The sequence below is a fragment of the Carlito syrichta genome, unplaced genomic scaffold, assembly GCF_000164805.1.
Source record: "Carlito syrichta isolate Samal-C Ts95f unplaced genomic scaffold, Tarsius_syrichta-2.0.1 Scaffold308240, whole genome shotgun sequence".
NCBI lineage: Eukaryota > Metazoa > Chordata > Mammalia > Primates > Tarsiidae > Carlito > Carlito syrichta.
Window position 1 is genome coordinate 485,467 of NW_007252336.1, and position 6,257 is coordinate 491,723.

A 6,257-nucleotide genomic window follows, 5' to 3' on the forward strand; every position below is an offset into this window, starting at 1 on the left:
GGTGACAGAGTGAGACTCCAGTTCAAAAAAAAAAAAAAGAAATGATGCGAGTGTGAGAGTGGGCACACTTGTCTTGTTCCAGATCTTGTTTTTCATTATTATTATTATTACTATTATTGTTGTTATTATTTGAGTTGGAGTCTCACTCTGTTTCCTAGGTAGGAGTACAGTGGCACTCTCCCAGCCACCACAGGCTCTACCTGCTGGGCTTCGGCGATCCTTCCAAATAGCCTTCCAAATAGCCAGAACTACAGGCATGTGCTTCCACACCCGGCTAATTTTTGATTTATTGTAGAGACAAGGTCTCAGCAAGTTGTCCAGGTGAGTCTCGAATCCGCAGTCTCAGACAATCCACTTGCCTCGGCCTCCCAAAGTGCTGGGAATATAGGCTGAGCCGCTGAGTCTGGCCTTGTTTTTCATTATCGAGTACAATGTTAGTCGTAGGCTATTTATTTACTTATTATTTATGTGTCCTTTATTGTGTTGAGGTAAGTCCCTTTTGTACCTAATTTGTCAAAATTTATTTTTAACTGTAAAAGTGTGCTGAGTTTTGTTAAATGCTTTTTTCTCACTTATTGAGATAATCATGTGCTTGATTTCACTCTGTTAATATACTGCTATATGAGGAATTTCATTTTGGTGAGATGTGGAGGTCACTATGAGGGGCAGAAACACTGAGGTCTGTCAGGAAATTCTCCCTGGGTGGGTTCTAACAAGCCCCCAGGAGAGGCCAGTGGCTGGCGCTTCTCGCATCTCATGGGCAAGCTCCAGCCAGTCGTGCTGATGGACACTGGGGGCTGTGGCTGGTGGGAGACCCCAGCACACCCTACTGCGTATTACCCAACTTGCCTTTACATTTAGACATTTTAAGATACTTTATGCTAAATCCAAATCAAAGGGAACTTTCTTGGTTATCATATGAAATAATGCTAAAACAGCAATAAAAATCTCTATCTATCATTAGGGCTAAGTCCCCAGCCTAAGACCAGCAACAAGTATCATCACTTCAAATGTTCCTGTCAACGTGACAGGCCGGGTGTGGGTGGGAGCAGTTTGTTTCTTATCATGGAGGTAAAAGGGTGAGGAATTAGCATACTTCAGTGTAAATTAATAATAAACATGTTCGTGTGCTACTGGGATCAACAAGTGTTCTTTCCTACAGTAAAGAATTATTTACTAAATCTGGGTTTATCAGTTAACTTGTTTTGAGTGGGAGAAGCCCTGGACAGTGTGGGAGGAGCGAAATTAGAAAAATATTTTGGGAAAGAGCTACTTAGTTATACCACATTTGAAAACTTAAGTTGCTATAAAATATTTGCTACCTGCAGGGGAATTAACACTTCCTGGTGGACTGTCTTAATTTTACATATATAGCAAGAGCAGATCACACAAACACAGCATACTCTCACACACATTCAGGCCACATCCTCCATCCTGCCTTCTTCTCATTCTTGTGGTCTGGGAAGCCTGGCCAGAGACCCTAGATCCCCATCAGGCAGCCTCCCGACTACTCCTACAACATTTTACCCTCTGCCCTTTGGAGTATGAATTGCACTAGACCTCATCTCCCCAAGAGAAGGAACCACATGGCTGTCTGTTTCATAACTGTGTCCTCAGTACCAAGCACAGAGATTGCCATAGAGAATGAACTCATTACATATTTACTGTGGACCAGATGCCGAGCCAGATAGTTCCCATACAAAACCTTATTCAATCCTCTAAACAACTTTATAGGATAGTGATGGATCTTCCTAATTTTACTGATGAAGAAACTGAGGTCTAGAGGGCCAAGTAACTCATAGAAGATAACAGGCCTAACAAGCACTGCAGACAGTTTTTGAATTGGGCCCATTGGCTGTGTGTGTATTTACTGCATTTATTCAAAGACACGAAGGACACACATTCACTGACCTCAAGGGGCTTATTTTCAAGTGAAAGAGATTATACGTAAGTATTCTGTCAAAATCAGTAATTCTTGGGAAGAAGATGCCATACCTACTTAGTTCCCAAGGGGTTTCTAAAGAAGCACTCTTTAGAAATACTTTGCATAATAAAATTTTTCCATAGATTTCCTGTAAGTTGGGTAACTACTGCCTTAATGATTTTGTTATAAAGTTTTAAAGGATACCTACATATCTGGGCTTGGTTCATTTTTGCTTTTTTTTTGAGTTGAAGTCTCACTCCGTTGCCCAGACTGGAGTGCAGTGGCACATTCCCGGCCACCGCAGCCTCGACCTACTGTGCTCTGGCGATCCTTCTGCCTCAGCCTTCCAAGTGGCTGGAACTACAGGCGTGCACTACCACGCCTGGCTAATTTTTTTGATTTATTGTAGAGATGAGGTCTCGCCAAGTTGCCCAGGCGGATCTCGAACCTGCGGGCTCAGGCAGTTCACTCACCTCAGTCTCCCAAATTGCGGGATTACAGGCTGAGCCACCGAGCCCGGCCGGCTTGGTTCATTGACTGAATCTTAGCTCATTGATGTTTACTGGTTTTTTTAAAAATCACTATCTTTAGATTTTGATATTATTAAAAAATCACTCAACTCAACTTAAACTAACGAGCCTAGAATTGTCTAGTTACACCAAAAAGCACATGCTAGTAACCACATTATTAGTTGAATAATTTTGTAATGATTAATCTTTGTAGTAGCTGCTGAAGGTAGTTTTTAATAGTGATATAGTAAATTGCGAGAGGATTAAGTAATAGTATTTTAGAAAAAAGGTATGTTTCAAGAGCTCGTTTAGCAGGTAGGGAAATTTATGGGCTCATGATTCAACAGTGAATGGAAGAGGGCTTAAAGAGAACCCTACTTCTTGGGGAGGAAAAAGTAACATCTATCATGGAACCAAAATGGCAGAGAAGTAACCACAAACATTTGTTTGGTTGTCTGGAGAAGGTAATTAGGACAGATTGGGACAGAGAGTACCAAGTCAGAGGAGAGAGTGGAGGTCATTTTGGGATAATAATTGGAGAAGGGAAAAGAAGGCAGCTGTGTAATTTAGAGGCCCTGTCTTTTTTTTTCTTTTTTTTAAGTTTTCATGCAAAGTTTATTTTTTTTATTTTTTATTTTTAGTTTTTTGAGTTTGCGTCTCTCTCTGTCACCCAGACTGGAGTGCAGTGGCCGCTCCCGGCCACCGCAGCCTCGCCTACTAGGCTCCGGGGATCCTACCGCCTCAGTCTTCCAAGTAGCTGGAATTACAGGCATGCACTACCACGCCCAGCTGATTTTTTGATTAATTATAGAGATGAAGTCTCACTGCCCAGGCGGGTCTCGAACCCGTGGGCTCAGGCAATTCACTCACCTCAGCCTCCCAAAGGCGCGGGATTACAGGCTGAGCCACCGAGCCCGGCTTTCAAACAAAGTTTATTTAGAAATTAAATTAAAGAGAGAGAGAGAAGATTCACCTCCCCAAGGTAAAAGAGGAAGCCAAAGCTAAGATAACATGGTGGCCATAGCTCAAAGAGCCATGTGGACACACCAGAGTTTAACAAAACAATAGCCTGGCCCTGCCTTTTTAATGGAACAGGGCTTCTGGCCTTCCCAAGCCTTCCTTCACCACAAGGGCTACAGGCAGCAATTCACCTGCCATCTTTGGCCCTAATTATTGTGCTTGCTTCTTGTAAATCCCTGTGGCTTTGGACTGGTTTTCACTCATGAATTTGCTATTGGACTCTGATATTCTAGGCTGTTTGGCGTAGATGTATTCTAGTGATTTAACCTGGCATGGACAGATCAGTTTTTCTTACCACATGTTTGAACTCAGGCAGTTGGTCCAGGCCTTCCCCTGAGTCAGGATTTCCCTCTGTTGTCCTAGCGCAGACAAGTGCTCAGATTTTTCATTCTACCTGTTAACCAGGATGGATCAGTGCCAGCTTGGGGAGGGATGTCAATGTCTAAAATGGAAAGGAAAGGTAGAAAGTAAGCAGCATTTGCAATGAAAACACATGAGGATATTGTAGCTAATTACATATGAGAGGCAAGGAGATTCTGTAAAAAGTTGTGAGCTTAAGAGGGAAATGGTACTACCTATAATAAGGGAAGAGAAGTAAGAGGAAATACTTATTTTGAAATATAAGATATTGACCTTGGGACATCAGTGGGTCTTCTTGTCAGGTGAGTATAGCTGGAATTTGTGGCTTTACAGGGGAAAACATGGAAGAGGCAGGTGTGGGGACAGAGACTGGTAATGTCAAAGTTCTTTTTTTTTTTTTTTTGAGTCAGAGTCTCACTCTGTTGCCCAGGCTGGAGGGCAGTGGCAAGATCACAGCTCACAGCAATCCTGGGCTCAAGCAATCCTGTTAAGTAGCTAAGACTATAGGCACATGCCACCATACCTGACTATTTTTTTAAAATGTTTGAAGAGACAGGGTCTCACTGTGTTGTCCAGGCTGATCTTGAACCTCTGGACTCAAGCCATTTTTCCACCTCAGCCTCTGTACTGAGACTACAGGCCCAAAGTTCTATGAGGAGAAGAGATTTCAACCATAAGAGAGGGGAGGATGCCTCTGGATGGAACCTTGGTCTATGCTCACACTGGGATGAAGGAGGATGGGAGACATTAAAGGAGGCAGTTAAACTTGTGAGAAAGAGAGGATGAGAAACAGATGAGGGCTTTGGAAGAGGAATCAAAGGAAAAGACAGCATCAAAAAGTAGATAGTCAACCAGCAAGAACTGCCGAATGCTCAGTGGGAGCAGGACCTTTGTCCCCAGTGATGGGGATGTGCTGATCAGCAGCGGAGAGTCCTTTAAGGAAAAGGCCTAGTGTCTGTTGGCATCCTGGAGGATGTAGCTCCTGTGGACTAGGGGAGAACAAGAGCTTGGAATGCTATCCAAAGGAATCTGAGACCAGCATGGGTAGTCACAGAGAGTGGGCTGTTACGTGGGCAAAGGGAAGGGGATGGCAAAATACAGCTGACCTTGAGAGAGAAGGTCCTTGGTTCCTAAGGTAAGTAACCTTTAACCACTAAGTAAAATAAGAGTTTGGAAAATCATAAATCATCAGGGCCTTGCAATATGAAATTAACCACATGCAAGGGGGAATCCCCCAAAATGGAATTATCTTTTGGAGGGTAGGCCCCTTGTAGTACAGGCTTCCCCAGCTAGGTGAGGGTTCTAGGAATCCATTGGCATCTGTGTACCAGCTAGTGTTGTTTAGCTTCAGTGAAGATTTTTTGGAGATTCTTTCAATGCATTTGCCCATTTCATGATGGGTAATTTACGAGCACACCTGCCCATGCCACAAAGAGTGGTCAGCAGTTTTTGACAAAAAATGCATGACCCCTGTGCCCCACCCTCCCTATTCACCTAATCTCACCCAGAGTGACCTTTTTTTGTTCCCTCAGATGAAAAACGTCCTCAAGGGAAAACGATTTGCCGATGTGAAAGAGGTGAAACAAAAAATGGCAGAAGCATTAAAAAGCATCAAAATTGGTGAGTTCAAAACTGTTTTGAGCAGTGGAAAAATATCTAGATAGGTGTATTACATCAAATGGAGAGTGCTATGAAGGTGACTGAAGTTTACACATATAAGAATAAATAGACAATTTGTTCTAAATAAATTCTGGTTTGGGGGGGTCTACCCTTGTACAGTTGATAAAATTTAATCTGTTTATGTGGATCTGATGCATCAACACATTTCTGAGGATCAGCAAATGCAGTTATATAAATTTGCAGACATGTAAGGTCCAGAACCAGGGAGAACAGGCTCAAAGACAACAGGCTGAAAGACAAGTGGATACAGATGTAGAAGACGTGTGAAGACTGTGTGCTTGGAGCCTAAGAGGCACCCTTCAGGCTTTCCTATGCACCTAGTATGTCATGGTCATGCAATGACGTGACCAGAGCAAGCACACACAGCAGCCTTTTATTGGAAGTCGCTGTTACTGCCTGCAATGTGCAGAGTCACTCACAGACCTGACATTGGCAGGCCCCTGTTGTAAACCCGGTGAGTGCGGGCAGATTTGACAGCTATAGACAGAGCACCATCTCTCCCTCTTCAACTGGCAAAGGGGAGTCACACGGTCACTTAACATCCCCTGGCCTCAGAACAATGAGGAATTTGGATATTACCTTTAGCAATCTTCCAGAAGGAAAGTTCTGATTCTGACTCCAAGATTCACATTCTATATCCACTGTAATATTAAACATGCAAGCTAAGGTGCTTGCTAAGCTCCTGATTAAGTTTGAGAATAGGACAGGCCACAACAGGTTTTGTGTAGAACCTTCAAACTTCTTGATTTTTGCACTTCTATTAT